Genomic DNA, 25,525 nt, shown 5'->3' with positions numbered 1-25,525 from the left:
CGGTCTGTTGGGAAGCGTAGAGAGTAGCGTAATACGACTGGAAGCATGCAGCAATGTCGGTCTCCTCCGTTAAGAGCATACCTTCGTCCGATCTGATCTTGGTAATAGCCGCTCTACTCCTCCGGGCTTTTAGTATATTAGCAAGTACGGAGCCGGGCCTATCGCCCTCCCCATATGCCCTGGCCGTAGCGTACTTCCCTAAATGCTGCACTACCGCATCTGCTGCCTCATGATATTCCGCTAACAGAGCCTTCAGCTCCTCTGTAGTGTCTGCCAACGCCTCTGACTGTTGCCTAGCCTCTAAGTCCCCCAGCTTGCGCTCCAATGTCGAAAGTCTCTGCCGGATGTCGCGCAGCACCCCGGAATGCTTGGCTATTGCCACCCCTCTAATATAAACCTCAAATGATTCCCAGATCGTTTGAAAGCTATCCACAGAACCTATATTGGTTTCGAAGAACAACGTGATTGCCTCAGTCAGTTCTTCTTTAAAGAGGGGGTCCAGCAGGGAGTATGGTGGGAACTGCCATAGAAATGGGGGGATAGTCTTCCTGGGTGTAGCCAAGGTCAGCAATATGGGGGAATGGTCAGATAGTATGCGCGGCAGCACCTGGCACGCACGGACCTGTGGTATAAGAGACGTTGATGCGAGCCAGTAATCAATGCACGTGTGCAAGTTGTGATAGGAGGAGTAGTGCGTGAAGCCCCCCGCAGTAGGATTAAGAGTTCTCCACACATCAGCAAGAGCCATACAGAGCATTTCCCTTCCGATTACCTTAACTGCTGATGCCTGCATTCTAGCCGGGCCTCCTGATCTATCAAGGTTAGGATTCAGGACCATGTTTAAATCCCCTCCCCACAACATATGCTGCACCCCGCAGTCCCTCACTGTGTCTGCCAGAGCTGCATAAAACTCCCGTCAACCCTCTAGAGCGCAGCATAGGGCTATTGTTAGGGAGATGCGTTTCCTGTAGGAAGGCTATATCTATAGCGTGCCTATTAAGGTAGTGCAGGACTTTACGTAGCTTCCGATGATCATTCAGGCCTCTGACGTTCCAGGTCAACACTCTTACAGTATCGAGCGCTCTACGTGTAGCTGTTTCACTAAGCATCGCTATTCTGTCTGAAACGCATAGCGTCTACCTCTGAGAGCTATATGCAACATGTATGCTGAAGGATTTACCACATAGTATACTGACAGTTTGACCTCATAAAAAGAAAAAAAGAACACCCCACCCTCCCCCCACCCACAGCAGACCCCCCGCAACTCGGCCCTGCCGCGTCCCCTATAGGGACTACCCACACCTCCTGCCACCCTGCCCCGAACAAATTAACCCCCCCAAATTGTGGTATTCACTCGCAGGCGGAGGTCGCTCAGTCCTTAGTCTGTAACGGGTTACCACCTAGTACCCAATTACAACCCCCAAGCGCAGCAAGCGTATGTCTGCCCCACCGCCATGCAATGACCACATCCCTATGTACTCCTCTACATACATCACTTTTTTTTTTTTTTAAACCGTTTTTATTGCAGAACAATATTATCATCAGTGTACATTCTTACTTTTCCTGCATCGCTTCTACCAGCGCCTCATTCCTCGTGGTCATGTAGACCGCCGTACACAGCTCATGAGCCCACATCCCGGAGGCCGGGCAGCGACATTCAGGGTACCATAACACCGAACTATATTGTGAACTACACTTTAGCCGCTAACATAGGAGGGCGTCTGCGTTCCGCTTTAGAGTTTTTCCTTACCCCGTTCCCCCCCTTCAGCACTACCCCTCCTCCATCCCTACCCCCCTGTCCGCCCTCCCTCCCTCCCCGCCACCCGTGCCCGCCCGCCCGCGACTGCGACTGTTCCCGGCCGTAGGGTTTAGTCTGGGGTACATTTCAGAAGTACTTAACCATTCCCTGTGTTTGTGTGGGTCGAATGCGCCGGGGTTCCCCCTCGGGGTCAGATGGCATCTCGTCCACCTCCATCGCGTCATTGCGCAGGGCCTGCACCAACCCCTCCCATGCTGTGGCTGCCGCTAGCGCCCTGTCATCGGCCCTACGATTCGCTAGTTGATATCTAAGCGTGCTTTCACTCGCCGCCCACTTCTGTAGCTCCTTGGCCCACCTCTCGTGTGTGGGGCCCACCTTCGACTTCCAGAGTCTCGTCACCTCCCTTTTGGCTAGCAGTAGACCCATGTCGATAAATTTGCTGGTGTTCTTGTTTTTGGGTGTGTGAGGAAACCAGTGTAGGACACAAACCGCCTTGGTGTATTGCAAGTCCCTGTCCGTCACCGCTGCCAGTGTTTCGCCTACCACCCTCCAGTATTCCCGCAGGTGAGGGCAGTCCCACAGCATGTGCCCGAGCTCCGCTCCCACCATTCCACACCTAGGGCACGCCGCATCTGCCACACCGAAGTACTTCCCAAGTTTACTCGGTGTAAGGTAGGCCCTGTGGAGGATATAGAAATGTATCAGCTGAAAGCGCGCGTTCCTGGTGCTTTTCCTAGCCCTCCGCACTAGTCCCGCCCATGTAGTGTCAGGGATCTCAGTCTGTACATCCAGCTCCCATTTTGCCTTGAGCGCCGCCAGCGGTCGCAGGGTTTCGCGCAGCATTTTGGAGTACAAACACGTCACCGCCTTATAAGTGCCAGCAGACATCATGGTGTACTGGCAGGCTGCGGATGTAGCGGGTTCCGAGAGCCCCTCTCCCCAATGCGCCTGCATGGCCCCGTCACCGCCGCATGCATCAGGTAGTCTCCTCTCGGGAGGTCAAATCGCTCCTGCAGCGCTTGGTAAGGGATCAGCGCTCCCTCCTCATATAGGTCGCCCAGCATTTGGAGGCCCGCCTCCTCCCACACCTGCAATCCCGACCAGTCTCCACCGTGCGGAAGCGCCGTTACCATTCCCAGCGGGATCTCCGGCGCATTGCCGGAACGTCTGCTCCTCCAGGGATAAGTCTCTGACGATCAGCCTCTGCTGTAGCGTGATATACGCCAATACATGCCTGGGGGTGCCCCCCTCCCTGTCCTGCTCCGGCCCCCGGTACACCCTTGCCACTTCTTGCGTAAAGATCTGCAACTGCGCTGCCAAATAATAAAGCTCGAAGTCAGGCACCGCCAAGCCCCCCCTCGTCTTTTGGCCGGGTCAGAGTCGCCATCGCAACTCTGCGCCGTCCCGTGTTCCATAAGAAAGAGACTAATAGTGATCGCAGCTGGCGAAAAACGGAGCCCGGTATCCACACTGGCAGCGTGCGGAAATAATACAGGAGGCGCGGCAACGCAATCATTTTCAGCAGCGAGATACGCCCCGTTACCGAGAGCGGGAGTGTGGACCAGAAGGACATGCTGCCCTTCAGCGCTCGGATACAGCGCCCCACATTGCCTTCCAGCATATCCGCGGCAGTGTGGTATATATGTACTCCGAGGTATTTAAGGCAATCAGGTTCCCAGTGAAGCAATGGCCGGACCGCCGGCCGCGGCTCGCCTCGTCGCAACGGGAATAAACAGGTCTTGGCCCAATTCACTCGCAGACCAGATAGCCTGCCAAATCGCGCAAGGAGCCGCTCCGCTCCGTCCAGTGCCTCCGCCGCATTCTCCAAGAACAGGAGCAAATCGTCCGCGTATAATGAGATGAGTTGCGGGGCTCCTCTATAAACCAACCCCCTGTAGTAACAGCCTGTTCTGGCCTCCGCCGCAAGGGGCTCCACTGCCAGTGCAAATAGAAGCGGGGAAAGCGAGCATCCCTGCCTGGTGCCCCGACCCACGCAGTACTGGCGCGATACCAGGGGTCCCGCCCGCACTCTCGCCACCGCCGAGGCGTATAGGACCTTCGTCCAACCGATGTATCCCTCCCCGAGGCCGAAGCGCCGCATGGCTTTGTATAGGTAACCCCACTCCAGGCTATCGAAAGCCTTCTCAATATCTATAGATAGGACGAGTGGCGTTCGCGCGTTCTCCTGCGGGTCCCCCATCAGATGGACAAGGCGTCGGATGTTAGCAGTGGTGCTCCTCGCGGGGATAAACCCCGACTGGTCCCTGTGACTAGTCTCGGCATGTGCCTCAGCAACCTGGTCGCCAGAATGGTGCTCAGTATTTTATAGTCCGTCGTCAGCATCGACAGCGGCCTATAGCGTCCTTTCCTTCCCTGCCTGGCTTCAGTAGTGGGATCATCAGGGCCTCACACATAGAGTGGGGCAGCCTACCTCTCGTCTTGGCCTCCCTATACACCTCCTGAAGCCGCGGGGCCAGTTGGTCCAAGTATCTACCATAAAATTCTATTGGCAGGCCGTCGAGGCCCGGGGTTTTATTCCGCGCCATTCGGTTCACTGCCCCTCTGATCTCCGCGAGGTCGATATCTCCACCCAAGGCCTCTGCGTCCTCCCGGTCAAGTCGCGGCAGCTGCAGTCCTTCTAAAAAGCCGTCGATCTCCTCCTCCCGTCCCTCGAGCGCGCTTGTGTAGAGCGTCTCGTAGTACGTGCTAAAGCCCTCCAATATGTCCATCTGAGCCGTGACCACTCCTCCTCCCTCCCTGTTCAGTGCTAAGATCGGCTGGCTACGTTTGTTGGGGTTGGCCAGCCAAGCCAGCAGCGTCCCCGCCTTGTCCCCCTCCGCGTGCGCCCTCACCAGGTAGTTCTTGTAGTCAAAGCTGCGGAGCCTCTCCACTTCAACCGCCACCGCCTCTCTCGCCTCACTCACCGCCTCTTGGCGCTCGGGGCGGCCAGGCCGCGCCAAGTCCGCCGCCCTCAACGTCCCCTCCGCCTTGTCCAGGTCCACCAACAGAGTCCGCCTCACCCCGGCATATTTCCCTATGCAATGCCCTCTGACAGCAACCTTGAAAGCGTCCCACTCTATCGCTCTAAGCGCTGTGGACTGATTGTTCTCGTCAAAGTATTGGGTAATCCTGTCCCCGAGTGCCACCCGGTATGGCGGGTCGTCCAGCGTTTCAGGCCTTAGCTGCCACGTTGGGACCTTCGAAATCTCAGTCACCCAGTCCAGCGTCAGTAGCAAGGGATTATGATCGGACAGTGTTCGGTTTAAGTACTCGGTGTGCGCGACTGATTGTATCACGGTCGAGGAACCTAGAAAAGTGTCCAACCTAACATGGAGGTCATGCAGTGTCGAATAATATAAGTAGTCCCTCAGTGTTGGGTGCTGCGCCCTCCAGGCATCCTCCAGGCCCCACTGCCCCTGCCATTCCAGCCTACGCTTCGCTAGCCGGTGTACCGGGGACGTCGCTAGAGGTGGGTGGGATCTATCAAGCACGGGGTCCGCTATTGAATTAAAGTCTCCCCCCAGAAGGATAGGGCCCGCCAAGTACCCGGCCAGCACTCCGGAAAGTCTCGCAAAGTACGGCCCCTGGTCCGTATTCGGTACGTATACGCTACACAGTACTACATCTCGTCCCCTAAGTTTACCCTCAACCGCCACATACCTGCCCTCTGGGTCTATCGTGTGCCTGATTACCTGGAAGGGGGTTCCCGCACGGATCCAGATCAGAGTACCCCTCGCAAAAGCGGAGTACGTGGTGTGAAATAACTGCCCTCGCCACCTACGCTGCAGCGCTATGCCCTCTTGCTTTGTTAAGTGTGTCTCCTGCAGGAGCGCAATCTGAACACCCCTGCGCACCAGGTAGGCATGAATCTTATGTCGCCGTGCCATCGTGTGGAGTCCCCGTACATTCCATGTCACACATTTCACCATTCCAGTATTAACCATAGTCCCATGTCCATGGCCAGGTTACCTCGCCCCCCCAAATCCAGTCGCAGTCCGTAGCGCTATCCCTCCCTCCCCCTAAAGAACCCTGTACCCCCCCTCCAACTCCCCCGCCTCGAGACCCCCCAACTTCTCTCAGCCCCACCCCCCCCAGAACAGGACCTAACTTCGAAAAAGCAGCTCCCATCCAAACGTAAGGAAGAGCAATCTCGCTCGACCACCCACCAAAGCCGCAGTCTACACTGCGGCGGCCTTAAGGGCCTCTAGGGTGTGATCCGGTACCAAGGGCGGCAACCACAATCCCGTCCCCCCGCCCCTCAATCCCCTCCATAGTCACTCACGAAGATCCTAGCATTGCGGCAGCTTGGCTCATCCTCAGGAAGAGCTGGATCCTCCGGTCTCTGCACTCCAGCCGCCCGGGAGGGCCCCTCCGTCAGCCCTCCACGATTTCTCCCGAGGTCTGCGGGGTCACCACCGGGCCCCTGGCCCCACCAAGGGCGGATTGGTCCGTGTCCGAGCTTGTGACACGGCTCTCCGAGCCCGAATCACGGGTCGACCGGGCCGCCGCCGTCCCCGACAAGCTCACCACCGCCTGCAGGGCCACCTTCCTCTCTTCATCAGTTTGCGAGGCTGTGGGTCGGCCGTCCCTCCGCTTCCTTTGCCGGAGCCTCCGCGATTTCCGCACTGGTTGCCATTGTGGCTCCACTGCCCCTCTGGATCTCGCTCCGTCCGTTCCCGCCTTGCGCTCTTCCCACCACGCCCAGGCGTCCTCCGCCGTGGGGAAGAACACAGTCTTATCGTCGACCACCACTCGCAATTTGGCCGGGAAAAAGAGCGAGTACTGGATTCCCTCCGCTCGCAGCTCCCGCTTGAGTGGCAAGAAGGAGGCCCGCAGCTTCTGAGTCTCGAATGTATAATCCGGGAACATGGTAACGTTGCTGTTAGCCACTCGGAATGGGCCCGCATCCCTTGCTCGCTGCAGTAGCCAGTCCCTGTCTTTGTAATGCAGCAGCTTCATCACCACTGGGCGCGGCGGCTGGCCCGGCCTAGGGGGTCTCGCCGGCACACGGTGCGCCCGCTCCAGCGTGAAGAAAGGCGAGAGCCCGTCCGGAGCCACCTCCGTTCGTAGCCAGGCATCCAGGTACCACACCATGTCATCCCCTTCTGTTTTCTCCGGCAGGCCCACCAAGCGAACGTCGTTCCGCCTGCTGCGGTTTTCAGCTTCTTCCGCCCGCCGCTCCAGGACTTGTATGCGGTCCAGCGCTTGAACCAGCCTCCCCTCCAGTGACTTGCGTGCCGGCACCAGCTCCTGCAGCGTGTCTTCCACAGCCGTGACCCGGTCCTTCAATTTACTGTGGTCTGCTCTCAGGATTCCCAAGCCGGACGCCACTTGAGCGATATCCTGTTGCAGTGCGTCTTTAGTGGCCGCTATGGCCTCCAGGATACAGTCCCGCATCTGTTGTAGATCTGCAGGGCTCTGGGTGGCCCCATCTCTCACCTCTGACTCAGGCACCGCCTCACCGCCCTTAGCCCTGGGTTTGCCCATGGCGCAGTCGCGTCCGCCGATCGCGGTGCGCTCGCAGCGCCGGTGCCGTCCACCAGGTAGGTCTCCTCCAAGGTACTCAGGGGGTCCGCGGGCTCTCGCCACCCGTCCCCGGGGTCGTCGCAACACTGCTCGTCCTTGTTCTAGGGCTTCCGCCGCTCCGCCGGCCCCCAGCGCCCCCGCACGGGGTGCCACCGAAGCACGGGGGCCAGCGCAGCCCAGTGCCTCTCCTCCTCAGGGCCCGCTCTCCGGCAAGTGCCTCCTCCCGTACACCTTGTGGGCGCCGTCCCCGCCTCAGCCTACCGACTCCCCCAGGTTGCAGGGCGCAGTGCTCCCCTGATAGGGCGCTCGGTCGTCGTGTCGCTGACCTCCGTTGCAGACCGCCACTGCAGTCCCCGCTGGGGGCCCCGCCAGTCGAAGGAGGCGCTATCCGGTGTCCCTCCGCCGCCGTCATCAGGCGCGTCCGCGCCGGTCCAGGGGCCTCGGCAGCGACAGTGCCCCCCAGACCGCGCCCCCACTCAAGCTTCCACCCGGGAGCGCCCCCTCAAGCTCTTCGGGCTCCTCCCAGCGCAAGGGGTCCCGGCGTCGGGGGCCCCCGGCCTCTCACCTCCCTCGCGCCATCCGCCGTCTCGGCCGCCTCGCCTGCCACACAGGTGCCGGCCCCTCTCGTCAGGTCCGCCAGCACCTCCGCTGCTTGGTGTGCAGGTCCGCCGTTTCAGCGCAAGCTGCCCAGGTCGGCAATCCTTCTCCGGGGCCCCAGACAGGGTCCACCAGTTCTCGCCCTCTCCGGGCCGCTCCCTCCACCTCAATCCGCCGCCTCAGAAGGTCTCAGGCCTCAGGGAGTGTGCCGGGGGAGCCGCGTTCTCCGACGGCCGATCCGCCGCCCGCCCAGCGCCCACCAGCAGGACTCAGGGTTTCTTCACCAAACTCCCTTTCTCAAGCAGGGCCAGCCCAGGTGGGTCTCCGCTCGTCGTCTCCAGCCCTGCAGGGTCCTCGCGGTCCCGGTTCTCCGCTAGCAGCGCAGGTCCGGAGTCGCGGCCGCCATTTTAGGCCGCGTCCCCCGCCAGGTCGGCACTTTCCTGCCTCGGTCGTTCTTCCTCTGATCGGCACCGGAGGGCGTCCCCCGAGCCGTCGCCGTCCGCCCCGCACTCGGAGCCGCCACTGGGGCTTGGTGTGCGTCGGATTCCGCGCTGCCTGCAGGATGTTCGTGGGGATCGGGAGCGGAGCTCTGAGCTCACACCGCCATTCCCTTCGGCATCCTAGCCACGCCCCCCATCCTCTACATACCTCACTATCCCCAACTGTGCGCCCGGCCTATGTGTCCCCCCCGCAGCCCCTAACATGACATGTTACCCGCCTGGGATAAGGCCTGTGTGCCAGTCCTCACTACCCCATGTATAGTCTGTGGTTGATCACCGCACCTGCAGTCCGACAGCCTATCAGTGAGCGGCTATCCATTCCTCACTTTTTGCATCCCGCCCTTTCAACTCCCCCCAGCACTCCAACCCGCTCTCCCCTACTGGGTGCCAAATAAGTGCAACACATGCTTGCCGTCCGTTCAGGTTCAATCCTGATCCTCCAACGAGCCATCCGCCACCTCCCCCGGCGGCTGTCTCTCTGGGCTCCGCTTCTGCTCCTTATTCCAGTCTTTCAACGCTTTCTGCAGTGTCTTAGGATCCAGGAAGATGTGAGATTTCCCTTGCCTGTTGACTCGCAACTTGGCCGGATACAACATCGCGTAATCCAGTCCCAGCTTCCGCAGCTGTTTTTTAGCCGGAGCAAACTGCCGCCTGGCCTCCTGTACTCTGGCCGTGAAATCCGGATAGAGCGAGATGGTCGACCCCTCATACACCAAAGTCTTCTTCTCACGTGCCACACGAAGGGCCGCGTCCCTGTCTCTGTAGTTCAGTAATTTCACTATGATTGGTCGCGGCGGCGCTCCCGGAGGGGGCCTGGGTCCCAGGGATCTATGAGCTCTCTCCACCACAAACATCCCTGAAAACACGTCCGTACCAAGCAGCTCTACCAGCAGCGACTCCACAAAACACTCCATTCTGCCAGTTGCCGTCGTCTCCGGCAGGCCTGTAATACGCAAATTGCACCGACGTGTACGCGCCTCAAGGTCCTCCGTTTTATCCTGTAACACCTGCATAAGACGTCCAAGCTTCTCGTGGTCCGAATCCAACGAAGTCTGTGGTTCTTCAACCTCCGCAAGGCGTTGGTCCGACTGATCCAGTCTCTCCGCATGTTTGTCAATGCGCTCCCCCATACGATCCATCCGGTATGAGAGAGCGTCGATCTTGGCGCCCAAGGAGGTGATACCGTTTTGCAGTCCTCTCTCCATAGAAAGCAGCAGGCCCCGAATATCCTGTTCTTCTTCCGGCGGGACAGGGTTGCCGCCGACCGCCCCTTCTGCAGGGACCTGATTTTTGGGGCGCCTCTGCTCAAATGATAGTTTAGACTGGGACTTGTCAGACTTACCTATCGTGGGTACTGCCGCCTCTTGGCGTCGCACACCTCGTCCCAAAAGACTGCTAGCAGTGCCAGCCAGTACGCACCGTTGTGCAAAGTGTCACCTGGTGCCGCTCTCACCGGACTGTGTACCTGGGGCCCGGCTCCAATTGCGGAAGCAGCGTCGCCATTGGGTCTCCCCTCTGCAGGTGTCTCCACTCGGCTTCGCTAAGCAGGCCCACCGTTCCGCCACTCGCGCATCATCACTCTTCCTTCGGCTCGCCTCCAAGTGTAAGGACAGCTGTATCGGGCAAGGGGGGGTGGGGGGGATCGCCACGTTGACCCCTGCCCACTCCCGCACTCCGCAGCCTGTTATTCAGCAGCTCTGTGGCTAAGGCTGCACTCTCTCCGCTTCCCCATGATGGCGACTGCGGGCGTCACTCCGGGCCCCCGCTCACTGTGCACCATGCGATTTCCTGCAGCCAGCCCCCCCGCGCTGATTATAGCAGCTGCTGCAGTCTGGCCCTCTAGCACCCAGGGCAGCCAACGCTCAGCTGATCTCTGGCCAACTCGATCAGCCAGTCTTCACTCCCGCAGCCGCCGCCCCGCCGCGCTCCACTTCTGCTCCTGCCACGTCTCAGCCAGGCAACCTGCGGCTGGGGCCTCCCGGCCGTGTGATCGCCGCAGCCCGCCGCTCCAGAGTGCTCCTGCTGTGTCCCCTGTATGCTGCCTCCAGTACCCAGTTTCTATTGGCACATCGCGCCTGCCAATGGCGGCCGAGTCTCCTCCGGTTTAGGCCCTTCACGGCCCGAGTGTCGGCGAGTTATGGGGGTGCCGACTGTCTCAATCGCCCCTCCCGCTATCTCCGCAGCTTGGGCCGCCCTCCGGGTGTCACTGCCTCGTCCCGTTCCAGAGCCTGGGTTGTGAAAACGGGGGTTGGCGGGGATGGGCCGCGTCCTTGCAGTCCCACAGGCCGCACGCACAGCGACGCAAGTCCGTCTGTGCGCGCACTCCAGGCCGAGGATTAGCGGCCCAACGCCACTCCCAGCTCCGCCGGTCGCCGCTCCGTCCTGTCAGCGTCTATCAGCCCAGGAGTCGCGTCGCTGGGTAGCACACTGCGCCCGGCGCCAGGTTCTCTGCATTGGATGCAGTCTTAAGGCGTGTGGGGCCGGATAAATCAAGGATTGGTATGCTGCGTGCCGGAGCCCAGGGCTCAAGCAGCCATCTTTGCTGCGAGCTAAGCTCCGCCCCCCGTGCTTCATCATACTTGCCGTGCCGCAAGAGTATTTCTTGTTAGGATCCCTTCTCGATAGGACTCTTTTGCAAATCTTGCATGTGACCAAGGTGGCATTGGTTTTATTCTGCCCCTCGGGAAAAGTAAAAAATCTCCATACCACTGAAGAGAAACGTTCTTTGCATGGTAACTCCGGCAAAAATTCATCCTCAGAAGTATTAGGTGATGCAGGTGATGCCTGCTGCCCTGAAGCCATTTTTTGTTGAAAAAAGTTAGAGCTGAGTGTAAACTTAGTCTAAAAAATCTTCTTCTCTCCAAAGAGGTGGTTATCCAAAGAAGCTCAAAGAAGAATGATTGAAATGGGTGGGGTCTTTCAGTAGTTAGAACAGGAAGTGTAATGAACCAATCAAATCTCTTTTTTTGCAGGTCACATGGGATCCGCGCAGCGTGCGCTTACGCAGCACGCACCCAGCGCGCATCCGCGAAATTGAATTAAAAAGAAATATAGGATTAGATGTCAAAATATATTAGTTTTAAGACTAGTTTAGAGTTTGTCTTCAATTAATATTCACATGAAATACATAAATATGTTTTTTTAAATGTTAAATACTTTGCGGGATCCGCGCACCCACCGCGTCATAGACGCAGATGATGCATCGCGGAAGCACGTAAACGTTGCGTTACGTACATCGAACGTGTCGCGTATAGGCTGGGAGTCGCGTACCGGTCGCATTGAAATCGCGCACTAACCACGTACCCGACGCATACCATGCGCGGATGCTATCGCGTAGGGATCGAGAACGGTGCGCTTAGGGTGCGCGTATCCAAAAACATGGAAAAAATATATATAAAATAAAGTTGTGCACATATAGTTAAAAAAATATTTTGAAAAATATAAAAAAATATGTTTGAAAAACCCATTAGGTTCAAATAATATTTTTTTATTTTTAAAAGAATTAATTGAAAAAATACATTTAAAAATGTTGATAAAAAAGTATTTTAAAAAAAATGTAATTAATGAAATGACACACTGAATTTGAAAAATATAGAAATCCAATCAAAATCTTTAAACATGATATCTTCAGAGATAAGTTATAGATAGGAATTAGCATTTAAAAAACCTTTGAAATTCACTGAAAAAACCATAGGTTTCAGGCCTGATATAGCTAGGAATTAGCATTTAAAAAACCTTTGAAATTCACTGAAAAAACCATAGGTTTCATGCACGTTATAGTTAGGAATTGGCATTTAAAAAACCTTCGAAATTCACTGAAAAAACCATAGGTTTCAGGGGTGTTATAGTTAGCTGGACATTTCCCTCATACAAAACCCTAGAAATTCCCCTGTTATAGTTAGTTCAGCTAACTATAACTCGCGCCCCCGCAATGCACTGCTGATGACGTCACATATTACATCACTCATGACATGGTCAGTGACATCACTGATGACATCACTCATGACATCTCAAATGACATCACTGATGACATCACTGATGACGTCATCCATGTGATAAATTAGTGCACCTTCTCACACCCTAATATAACCTTTGATACACCGACTCAAAATTTCAGACGGCCATTTTGACAACCATCGATACTCCAATACCAATAACTACACACCCACTCATTGACTTTTAGGTCTACATACATGTCCATCACTCACCTGCACAGTCACTCATACTTACAGTCACTCTGTGCATTTATACACCTATATAGACACTCACACACCGCCAATCATCCATTGAGGTACTGACACATCTAGTCAGTCATGCAAATAATTAATCACAGTCCAATTTACTCACCTATACAGTTAAACACACTCAAGTTCACTTACTCATAAAAATACTAACAAATTCTGTGTCTTCCTGCAGAAAAACAAACAGCACAGGACACATATATCCTTGCACTATGGCGCATACAGGCACTCCCAAAATGACACATTCCCACTTATAGATAGTTATATACTCTTACACACATATACACTGCGTTTCACATATGTAGTTACTGACACATGTACAACTGAGATATACATTCAATCACTAACACACCCTTACATACAGTCACCCAACCATACAGTCCATCACAGATGCACTCTTAAAACCATGCACCCACTGAATCACCCACTCACACATCTAGTCACAGAGTCACACACACCCTACCCACACAAACACTCAGGCACCTATACAGATACTCAGACAACCAATCAATAACCCATATAGACACTCATATAGCTATTCACAAAACCATGCAGCCACTTATACACCCACACACAGACACATACAGACATTCACACAGTTTAGTCACTAGTCTGCAGTAAGATACATTTAATGACTCACTTATAGAGTCAGTTGCGCACCTAGAAAATCATCCATTCACACACTTGTACACCCACTTATTCTTCAACAGGCCTTTCTCTATATATATTAAACATATTAAAACTGTTCAGAAACCCATACTCAGTGAATGATGTCACATATTACATCACTCATGACATGGTCAGTGGCATCACTCATGACATCACTGATGACATCATCCTTGTGATAGAGTGGTGTCCTTCGTGACGTTGACGCGCTTCCTCCGGAAGCTCCCACCTTTGGTCGCCATCTTCAGATTATTTTTTCCGCCGTTGGGTCTGGATCAACAGGAAGGAGCTCCAAGAACTTTGGAGAGAAAGATCGGAATAGATCACCGGAGAAGACACTGGAGACCAAGTAAGAAGAAACTCGACTAGAGTTCAGAGAACTTCGAAGAATTCGACGTTTTTCGAAGGAGAATGCGCGTACAGGGGGCTCCCTGGGCGTGGTGATGGACAAGACTCCGTTCAAATTCTGCGCAAACTGCCACCACAAGTACGCGCAGAAGGACCAACATCCGGTTTGCAATCTCTGCCTGCCGCTCGACCATCGAAGCGAGGACTGCAACGCCTGTGCAGCGTTCACCCCGAAGACTCTCCAAGTAAGGGAGAGACAGAGAAGAGCAAACTACAACATGCAGGGGATGCCCCCATCGCTACGTGACTTGAGACTCTCCAGCGGAGAGGAAGACAACGTAGCAGTAGGACCAGAAGACGTCGTGGTCGTTGAGGTCAAAAAGAAAACATCGAAGGAGGTAAGAGAGTCGTTGAACACTAAACCCTCCACTGATACTCGCAAAGGCGAGCCAAAGTCCTCGAAAGGAGCAGGGCCGTCGAAGCACTCGACGTCGACTACTGCATCCAGGGACAAACAGTCCGTCGGATCCTCTGAGAAAGACCACCAGACGGCGAAATCCCAAGACAAGGGAAAGGCGCCAAAGAGCAGCCACGAAAATGAGGCCTCGATGTCGAAAGGCGAAGGCCCGAGAAAGGTTTCAACTTCGACGTCGACAACCGCGAAGAGGAAGGTCGAGGCCTTCGAAGCCGATCACTCGGCAGAGATGGAGAAGAAAAGAAAGAGGCTCGAAGCCAAAATGGCTAACATCTTGCAATACAAGAAAGACTTCGACGAAAAGCTAAAATCCTACAGCATACCGTCGAAGACTACACCCGAAACAGGAAAGGGCTTTGAGGAATTCTAAGCGCCGAACACACCTGAACCTGGAGAGGAACAGGAAGAGGACCTGTACTACGGGACAGACGAAGGGGAAGAAGATGAGACTTACCAAGAGTCGACTTCTTCGGAGACTCAAGACTTGCCGTGGGAAGATCTCGACGCCGAATCACCGGAAGAGGGCGTAGACTCATTTCCGTCGAGGCCTTCGCCGCCGGACGACATAGGGATCTACAATCAAGTCATCAAAAGGGCGGCTGAGATGTATGGGGTGCACTTAGAGGAAGAGAAACCCCAGTCTTGCTTCCTCTTGGAGACCTTGCTGCCTTCACAAACTAGAAGCCAGTTCCTGCCCATGCTCCCAAGTGTGCTGGACCAGGGGAAGGAGGCATTCAAAGAGCCTGCCATGTGTAGAGCTGTGACTCCACGAGCAGAGACGAAATATAAACATTCTTCGAAGGACCCCATGTTCATCAGAGGGTCAGTACCAGCCAACTCCATCATTACATCCACAGCTCGGAAAAGAGCAAATATACCCACAAACTCTGGCCCTCCACCAGACAAAGAAAGCAAGAGGATGGACATGATAGGTAGGAAGATGGAAAGGAGTGCAGCCATACAATGGTGCATCGCCAACTCAAATGCGCTCATCAACAGACACGCATACCAGCACTGGGAAGAAGTGGGAGAACTGCTCAAGCATGTACCAGAACAATACCAGAGAAGAGCAAGCCACCTGGTAGAAGAGGGGAAGAACATGGCTAATACATGTTTAAAGTCAGCCCTGGACGCAGCAGAGACATCGAGCAGGCAGATGATGCTGGGGATCACAGAAAGGAGACATGCCTGGTTAAGAATTTCGGGATTCAAGAATGAGGTGCAAAACAACATCCTCAACACACCGTTCAACGGGGAACAACTGTTTGGAGCACCAGTTGATGAAAAGCTGAACCAGCTGAAGAAAGATAACGAAACAGTAAGATCTATGGGGGCGCTGCAGTTCCGAGGTATGAGAAGAGTTCTGGTTGATACAATCGGTTTTCCAAAACTCTAATGACGGAAGCATGGACGGGGGGAATCCTTCCTCGTTCTGATTTCAAAAGATGTCTTGCTTAGAATCACGCAAAAGTCTGCCGAGGTCAGAGACGCGTCTCAACCAGAACGCCCTTACTACGATAAAACACGAGTATCGTGGGATTTCTAAAACTCACGAAGGGTCTTTTTATGCAATAATTAACTGTCCTGAAGATGGTCTGACGGACTTCTGCCATCCAAGACCGAAACGTCGACTCCATCATCTATTTTCGCAATATTCGATACATACAGTTGATTATTTTCTCAATAATGAGATTGGTCTCTGTTAAAACTATACTGAAATAGATGTCTCTTGATGAAATGTGGATCTGATGTAACCCGCTTCTCATGATTTATTGCTCAAACCAATGGTTCTTATGTACTCCTTTTTATTCTGATTTATACATAAAAAGATTTGTGTTCATTTCACAAAAAAAGAATTCCCGTGTGTGTACTCTTTATATTTGATGATTGTTCTTGTTGATAAATTTACTGCTGGTGTAAAATTTGTTTAAATACACCTACCAAATAATGTGTTGAGAAATACAACCAAGTAATTACTTTTTTCACAAACAAAATCCCTTGTCGGCACGTTTACCCTTTCAATCTATCCGCCCAAGCCCTCAAGGGTATATTGGGTTTGCCCTCCATTTGGTTCTGGCAGCAGTCTGGCTGGTAAAAGCAAGCTCATACCACAGGTGCAGGAAGCACATAGAGATAGTGTTACAGCCCTGGCACAACTGGGGTTTTCAATCCATTGGGAGAAGACTTAAATAGAACCAGAACAACTGAAGAGGTTCTTAGGGGCAGAAATCAACACCATACAATGCACGGGGATTCCATGTTCAAAGAGGACTCTGGCTATATGCAAGGAGACGCGTCTTTACCGCAAGGGGCAAGCTCTGACAGTGAGGACTGTGAGCAAACTGATGGGGATGATGGCATCATGCATACATTTGGTACCAAATATTCGCCTACACATGAGGCCATTCCAAGAATGGATCCAGCAGCAATGGTCACATGCGACAGGGAGTTGGGAAGATCTAGTGGTTGTCACACAAACAGTACAGCAAGAAATAGCGTGGTGGAACCAGAAGAACTTAGCACAGGGGAGAACATTTACACAACCAGCTCCAACTGTAACCATTACAACAGACGCCTCCCACAAAGGGTTGGGGAGCGCACACAAACAACCTCAAAGTAAGAGGGTTGTGGGGACATCAGGATGCAATAAAGCACATCAACTACCTAGAACTCAAGACAGTGTTCCTAGCCTTAAAGGCCTTTCAGAAACTGCTGTACGGGAACAGAGTACTGATACAAACAGACAATACAACTACCATGTTCTACATCAACAAGCAAGGAGGGACACATTCAGTGACACTCTCACGGCTAGCGCAGGAAATATGGAGATGGGCAATCCCCAGAAAGATAGACCTATTAGCAATACATCTACCAGGGAAGGACAATGTAGAGGCAGACTGGCTCAGCAGACAGACGTCAGCATCCCACGAATGGGAGATCAACCAACAGGAAATCCAGAAGGTATTCCACAAATGGGGGACTCCAAAAATAGACCTCTTTGCAACACACCAAAGTGCAATATGCCAAAACTTCGCATCCAGAGTACCGTCCAAACAGTCCCTGGGGAATGCGCTATGGATAAGCTGGTCAGGGACATTTGCATACGCTTTTCCACCAATACCACTACTACACAGAGTGCTGAACAAGTGCAGGATCAGCAGCATGACGCTCATCCTGATAGCACCCCAATAGGCCAGGCAAACATGGTTCTCACACATCATGGAGATGTCACAAACGCACGCACACAGGTTCCCCGCCAGAAAGGACCTGCTATCAATGCAAAACGGAAGAGTACTACACCCAGAACCAGAACACCTCAGCCTAGCTGCATGGCTCCTGAGGACCTAGAGTTCGCCCACCTCAAATTACCGGCAAGTACGATGGCGGTACTCAGAGAGGCAAAAAGACCGACCACAAGGAAGTTCTACATAGCAAAGTGGAAAAGATTCACCAAATGGTGCATTAGGGAAAATCTGCAAACAAAGATTACTAAGGAATCAACAGTACTAAGATACTTAACGCATCTACTGCAAAACAAGCTAGGCTACACGTTCCTAAGGGTCCATTTATCGGCAATTGTGGCTTACACAAGAGGAGAAACAGTAAGAAGTTTCGTCACATCACAGGTGGTAAAAAGATTCCTAGAGGGTGCAAAAAGGATCGCTCCTCCAGGCAGAATGCCAGCACCAGCATTGAACCTCAATATAGTGCTCACACAGCTAATGAAAGCACCATTTGAGCCTATTCACAGAGCTACACTGCATATGCTCACACTAAAGACAGCCTTCCTAGTGGCTATCACATCACTACGAAGAGTGAGTGAATTGCAAGCGTTAATGCTCCAAGAACCCTACCTGCAAATACACAGTGATAGGATTGTCATGAGAACGGACCCGCATTTAATGCCAAAGGTGGTGTCTAAGTTCCACATCAACCAGACAGTTCAAATACCAAGTTTTTTCCAAAAACCGTCCACGAGCACAGAAAGAGCCTTACACACACTGGACGCCAGGAGGGCAGTGATGACCTATATGGAAAGGACAAAAGAATGCAGAAAAACAAAGCAATTTTTTGTATCCTTCGCCAGCAGTTTTTTGGGACGACCGGTTACCAAAAATACCATTGCATGATGGATTGCGCAAACCATTCTGCTTTGCTACAAGCAGGCAGCTCAGCCGTTGCAAGGAGCAGTTCATGCTCACTCAACAAGGAAGAAAGGAGCAACAATTGCGTTTCTAGCAAACATATCTATCCAAGACATTTGCCAAGCAGCAACATGGTCTTCAGTGCATACGTTCACTAAGCACTACTGTGTGGATATCCAAATGAACAAAGAAGCGCAAGTGGGACAGAAGGTCTTACAACACATTTTCAGTAACCAGTGATCATCTTCCACCCAACCTCCACTATGAGAAGAAACCGCTACAAATTCGATGCACAGCATAGTGAATCCGGAAAGATTCACGCTGCAAAACGTATAGTTTCTTACCTGTCGGTGTAGTTTTGCAGCTTGAAGACTTTCTGGATTCACTAGCGAACCCACCCTCCTCCGCCAGAAAGATGAGACAGGAGGATAAAAGGGGGGGTAGAAGGTGAAAAGACTTTACAAGGATAAAATAAGAAAACAAAGAGAGAAAAAAGAATCCGAAGATGGCGACCAAAGGTGGGTACTTCCAGAGGAAGCGCGTCGACGTCACGAAGGACACCAAATGGTGGTATGTCGACGCCCACCTGGGCCACGAAAAACAAAAAACAAAGAAGAAATACTACAATTCCGAACCCAACCACTAGATGGCGGAATAATGCACAGCATAGTGAATCCAGAAAGTCTTCAAGCTGCAAAACTACACCGACAGGTAAGAAACTATACGTTCCCTCCTTCAAGGAAACACTAAAAAGTACAACCAAAACCAAGGACTCTCCCTTCCTAAATTCTCCCAGAATATAAGGCAGTTCACATTTCTCTAAATTCTGCTGGAACTCTTTGCAGTATGTTTACCTTTTTTAGAGCTCCACTCCACACTCTTCCTTCCCATTTTATGAGGTCCCAACAGTGTTAGACTGACCTATAGGGCAATCAGGCAGTGCCTGAAAGGCTGGTCTGGTATGAGGAGGGGTTATGGTAATACGGCCAGCTCTTCAGGCGCTGCGTTGTAAAGGTCGATGCTTTGTAGTACATGTGTTGTAAAGGCATGTGTAGTTGACTGATGTTCAACACTATTCTGCACGCTTGGACATGTCGGCTCCCGATCCGTGCAGTTAGAGTGAAGTGAGTGGGCTTCTTGAAGCGCCACAAAGACCTATTTATTTTGTTATTGGCCTAGGAACTGTCTGGTGAAGGTTAAACAAGATAGGTGTCCAGTGAGCATTTATAAGAGAGGTGGGAGAGTCCTAACCAGTTTCACAAACGTCTTGTGTGTTTGGGTGATAGATAGGTATTAAAATATAACCTTCCTATAGTTTTTTTTTTTTTTTTAAACAAATTTTTATTGATTTTCGAAAGAAGCCATATGAACAGCCCCATGGGCAGTACAGAGAAGCAGTTGGGAAGGTAATATGCATTACAACCACAAACATTAGCATTCCTGAGGACCTCCCAGAGCCGGCTGCAATCAAGGATTCCCATCAAGGAGCCCCCATTAGCAGTCTGTTGGTCCCCCACAAATGGTAAATCCATCTTACTGATTGTTCTCCAAGTGCAGCATTTATAGAGAGGCCTGGAGCAGGTAGCTATATTTTGGTTCCCAATTACAGTTTTGACTGGAAGCAATCCTTCCTGTTAGGAAAGAAGGGGGATATCTGCCTGGCCCCTCAAGAAGGGCCTGGTCTCCATACTACCTGTACATCTCCTCCAGGGCCTGGCCTACCTAAGTCCAAACCTATTTATACCCAAGTAAAAGCCTATAGGCCAGAAACCAAATTGATGGCTAAAAAGCCAGCTATCGCGGAAACGGTGGAACATTCATGTTGCCAGCTACACCGTTTTAAAGTGCTGGGGTGTGTTTTAGTTGCTAAATTAATTAGGTAAATCCAGGATTCTAAACTTGACGAGTAAGCTGCGTGTTTCTCGTCAAATCACGTTTTTCTCCCCTTGGCTCAAAGTTTTCGTCCCGCCTAAATGTGTGAAATACATCGGTACGATGGGTTCTGCAGTGCCACACACACTCACGGGCCGCATCCTATCCCTGGTTTCTAGAATCTGTTCTCAACCAGGCCACCCACTTCACAAGACCTACCACGCCTTCCAGATCAGCGGCGTCACTATGGGGGTGCGGGGGGTGCGGACCGCACCGGGTGACACCCTCACACGGGGTGACACCAACAGGGCCGGTGTGTGCAGTGCAGAGCAACCTAACCTTTCAGGAAGAGGAGGTGCCTGTGCGCAGTGTGCACTGTCTCCTCCTCCACCGCGTCTGCGCGCTTCTCTAGGCAGTGGCGTCACTTGAGACTCTAGGCCCGGGTGCAGGCGGCTGATGTCATTCCGAATCCCGCATGCACATTGGGCCCTAAAAGTGCGCATGACTGGCATCACGAGTGACGAGGAGGAGCAGAGGTTGACCACCCGTCTCTGGGCCGCCATAATTTAATTTTATACCAAGGTTAGCCGCCGACCGGCGTAGCCCCCCCGCTGTCTGCCAACACAGCAGGTGAGTTTCTCCGGCAGACCGGCACCAATTGATTAATGGTAATGGGTCAGGTGGCGGTGAGTGGTGGTCAAGCCGTTATGCTGCCTGTGCGATTAATGGTCATGGGTGGGTGGTGGCGGTCAAGCGCAAGCGTTTATGCTGCCTGTGCGATGCAATTAATGGTCATGGGTCAGGTGGTCAAGCGGACGCTGCGGACCGGTTATGCTTATGCTGCCTGTGCTGTGTGTTGTTGTGAGTGTCGACTTTTCACTTTTGTGACTTCTTGAGCAGGGCGCAGCGCGGAGGGCGGAGGCAGTGCGTAGCAAGGTGGCCTGCCTCTCTGATCATGATTACTGCCTCTCTGATCACTGATTATGTCGTCTTCGAGCTGTGGGCCCATCTTTTGAGCTGTCGGGACTCGGGAGGCCTGCGAAGAGATGACTTTCAGGCACAGCAGCTCTGTGTACCTGCCGAGGCCTCTCGCCTGCTATCGCGGCAGTTCCTATCTGACTCTTACTGAAAACAGTGGCTGCAAGACGGGGTTCTCACTCTCTTTCCTCTCCTTTCTTTTATTTGCACCCCTGTGAAATGGATCCAAAAAAGAAAATCACATTTGCTGGAAATCAATGTCGTATTTTTCTGACATTTAATTCCAAAGTGCAGCATCGGGAATAAAAGTTTAAAATTATGAAAAATAAATAACTAAATAAAGTAAGACAGAGTGGTAGCAAACTGGCCAGATTGATTTTATTCACACCCAAACACATTAGCGCCACTTTTACAGAGTTTGCCAGTGAAGCGCTATTTTTGTTGTCTTGGCTTTGTTTTCCCTGTGGTAAGAACTAGTGCACCAATCCTGGAGGTACAGCAATGTGAGGATTGAAAAACAAAATTTGTACTGCTACTCTGCATCTAGGGATGTTGTCTTTTTTACCATACTGCTTACGTTTTGTAAGGATATAAGCAATGGCCATTGCAATGGGTCCATTCAGGGCCCTGTAGTCATGTCCTTAACTTTTCAGGCAAAAGCACTCACTGATTTCTGAACAGTGAGTGTAAACGCGTTAAGGTAACCATGTTGTTCCTGCTTACATTTCACATGGTTTGTAAAATTTTGCATCCCCTATGATTGTTTGCTTTTTCCAGGATGCTGTCACTTTTTTTTTGTAAATGTAGGCCACATATTGCTCTTGCCCAGTGTGTAATTTAAATTGAGCCGCATCCAGGTGTTTATAGCTGGCAACAATTGGGTTGTAGTTGAAGGCAGTCTGAGTTTTTCTCAGTGGGACAGTATGGTGTTCAGTGGGGGAGAGGATGTGGCACTATGGCCAGAGCTGCTGAATTTGGAACTGGGGAACCAGGTTCAGCCTTAATAACCAGTCCGCCAGACCACTCTCGTGAGAGAGCACTATCTCATGCTAGACCTTAGAAGGCTTCGCAAGACATTAGAAGCCCCGGAGTTGTAGCACCAGCAGGTGGACCCTAGCATGACAAGTGTAGGTTAACTTTCAAGGCTTGTCCACCACTGTTCATACTGAAGTTCACCTCCAGTCTTGAGGGCAGGCCTATGAAGCAGCACACCCTAGAACAACAGTGACCCTGTCACTGAGATCACAGGACCCTTGAGAAGGGCCAGCTCTAGGGCGGTGCAACCGGTGTGACAGCACCAGGTGCTGACTTTAGGTGGAGGCATCATTTTTGCAAGTATATTATGGTTTTAAAAGCGCTTGCTGCCTCCTTCCTGGCCTCCAGCAATTTTCGGTAACAATAAAAATGTCATGATGACTCTGGTGATTAATGTTCTTCGTAGAGAGAGATCAGAATTCTGTCTAATGGAAGATTTGACTTGTGGAAAGGTAGCTAAGAGGGTTAATGATTCTGTATGGTCCCGTTATTTGCCAACTGTGTCCACTGGCGGACTCGGAGCGGAGGAGGTCCATGAGGTAAGTCGTGAGGGGGTGACACCAGCAGCAGTCCGTGGAGGGAGTTCCGTGGGGCGGAAAGGCGGGGCGGGGTTGGGGCAGGGTGGGGGGTACTAAACACCGGAACATGGATAATTGGAGGTAAGTAAACAATTAAATAAATAAAACGAATTTTGTAGCGCGCGCTGCACCGCATTTTGTGATGCAGGGCGCGCTATGACATTCGTTTTATTTATTTAATTTTTTACTTACCTCCAATTATCCATGTTCCGGTGTTTAGTACCCCCCACCCTGCCCCACCCTGCCCCTCCCCGCCCTTCCGCCCCACGGAACTCCCTCCACTGCCCGCTGCTGGGTGACACCATGAGTTACCCGCACCAGATGACACCAACCCTAGTGACGCCTGCTCCCACTGCAGAAAGATGGTGTTTGTAAAGTGCTTCGCTGGTGAAATGCGAGGCCCTTTGGGCTGTGCGCGGGCGGGAGGTAAACAGAAATGCTTCCTTGTGGAAGGGAGGCATTGCTGGTGCTCCTCAGGAATGCCTTCCGCCAGTGTTGGCCCACGCATGCCTGCCTACCCCAGTGCGCCCATGCGGAGCAGCGCTGTTCAGGCTCGGCTGCAGGCACCGCCCACCACCACAAGCCTGCACAGGTGAGGTAGCCGTCCTGGCAGAAGGAGGGGTGTCTCCTGGGAGCAGGAGCGTGCACGAGAGCTGCCACCGTCTCAGCGCATTCACCTCTTCTGAGGGGTGCTGGGCTCCAGGAGCCGGCCTCACTGGATTCGGGACCTCCTCAGGTAGGAAGCAGTGCTGAGGGAGCTGGGCACACAGGGTGGTGTAAGAAAGCAGTGCTGAGGGTGCTGGCCACAAAGGGTGGTGTAAGGAAACACTTCTGCGGGTGCTGGGCACAGAGGATGGTGTAAGGAAACAGTCCTGATGGTGCTGGGTACAGAGGGTGGTGTAAGGAAGCAGTGCTGAGGGTGCTGGGCACAGAGGATGGTGTAAGGAAACAGTCCTGATGGTGCTGGGTACAGAGGGTGGTGTAAGGAAGCAGTGCTAAGTGTGCTGAGCACAGTGGGTGGTGCACTCTTGCAGGCGTGCCTCTCATAAGCTGGGAGACCAGAGGACACGCACAAGTGCGAAGAGGACACCATTTATACCAGTAATCACGATGGGTGACGTGTGTAGTCTGCTGAAGTACCGCGATGTCGTGACAGTGAAAGGGCGCTCCACCAGCAAACCACCACTGCTCCCTGTCCAATTGAGCAAGAGAGCCTGCGTGCAATGGTCAGCGAAGCGTCTATATAAATACATTTATTCAGCCGTATTCACTCATTCACGGGATCCTTCCAGAAACACGGGAGCTGCTGAATCCGGGCAGGGGGGAGTCAGTCTACCAGAGAGTTGTGTTCGGGTGCCTGATAAACTGCAGTTTATATTTGTACTTATTGTTTTTGCAACGCCGGATCATCCGGCCACTGAATTCAATGGACCGAAGACTCTCCGAGCAGCAGTGGGCTAAGGTGACAGGGACGGACGTATGAGGGGATCCCGCGCTGGAAGGTATGAGGAACTCACTCTGGACATGGCCATTGACCAGGAATGGGAAAGGGCATTTTGGAGTGGCTACCGGCCGTGCGCGTGCCAGAGGAATGGCTGTCTATGGGAAACAGTCCAATCTGTGACCCGGGTAGGTACTTGACAGAAGGGTGGTCCCGGGTCCAATAGGCTTGTGCCTATAAATGGCTGACAGGGTTGGGTCAGCGTCAGTGTCTGTCTCGTCACAGATTTCTTTAGTGGGCAGTAGGCATGAAAGTCCAGTGGGGCTAAAGGTTGGTCATTTGGAAGCCACATTGTACCTGCCAGGAAGCAGCAGCGGGGTCATTGGGGTCTAGCTACGGCTCTGTGATTGGACCGAATCTCCGAGTTCTTTTGGAGATCGGCTCCTTCCGGTGCTTGACACTGATGGTTACACTCGCCCCTATAAGATTTACATACAGTTAATTGCCATCAGGGCACCTTTTCCACATGGCCACCCTGCCACTGAACGTGCAGGACACGAAGGGGGGGGGGGGGGTGGCTGGATTACACTCTAATTAGATATTGAACTGCAACTGTATTTACTGATAAGTAACTTGATTTCAGATCTGTTACATTTTGCAGTTTTCCATGGTCGACCTGGTAAACGCATTTCCAGTTCAATTCATAGGGGGTCCATGTATCTGCAGCGTTTACCTCGAGTAACACTAACACGTATTTTAAAACGTGTGCACACTTTAAAGTCAGACCCGTTCAACGCGCTGCCGCCTCTGGTGGAGGAAACCAGGGTTCGAGCCTTGTGGTCGCGTCCACATCCTGTGATTCAGGGCAAATCACTTAATCTCCCCGTGCCTGAATGTGTAATGTAAATACGGTGCTATGTAAAGCGCTCCAATACCTTCGGGTTGAGTTCGCGCTATATAAATATGCAACAAAAAAAAGGAGTGAATGGGCGTGGGCAGAACCCCGGATACCTCTGGCACAGTCACAATCGCTCTCTGATCATAAACCGTTCGACGTTAGAGAGCTGTTAACAGTAACTTTTCCCTGAATTTCCCATTAGCAGCCTAAGCTGTTTGCAGGAGATAAGACCTGTGTAATTGGATCAGTCGTCAGCGCAGCCCCTCCCCCAGAGGGCAGTGTTTGCATACAATTGAAGTCACCTTGATTGGCGCCGTTTCTGTTTCTTTTGAGAAGTCTCCGGGGAGTCTGTTTGCTGGGTGTTGAAGGTTTTCTTGTCGGTTCTGCCCTGCACCTCTCGGTGTAAAGTTTATGGCTCTTTTAGTAAACACCTCCTTGTTCTTGTTTACTGGTGCCCATGCCGCGC

General features: G+C 52.6%; 1 protein-coding gene across 7 annotated transcripts in view; it reads left to right on the top strand.

The window, feature by feature from the left end:
- Positions 1-25,525, top strand: part of LOC146871529 (innate immunity activator protein-like) — a 375,144-nt gene that overhangs the window by 268,887 nt on the left and 80,732 nt on the right. For 2 of the 7 annotated variants that reach the window (XM_085651158.1, XM_085651152.1), the window contains exon 1: positions 23,321-23,456. The exons of 4 other annotated variants lie outside the window; for them this stretch is intronic. The gene's annotated coding sequence lies outside the window, so the exon portion shown is untranslated. Of the gene's footprint in view, positions 1-23,320; positions 23,457-24,243; positions 24,350-25,525 lie in introns of those variants that run through there. One more of the 7 variants, XM_085651156.1, reaches the window with a different exon arrangement.

This window comes from Triturus cristatus, chromosome 1_1 (assembly GCF_964204655.1).
Source record: "Triturus cristatus chromosome 1_1, aTriCri1.1, whole genome shotgun sequence".
Taxonomy (NCBI): domain Eukaryota; kingdom Metazoa; phylum Chordata; class Amphibia; order Caudata; family Salamandridae; genus Triturus; species Triturus cristatus.
The sequence above is the reverse complement of the archived record's forward strand: the minus strand, read 5'-3'. Positions and strand labels throughout refer to the sequence as shown.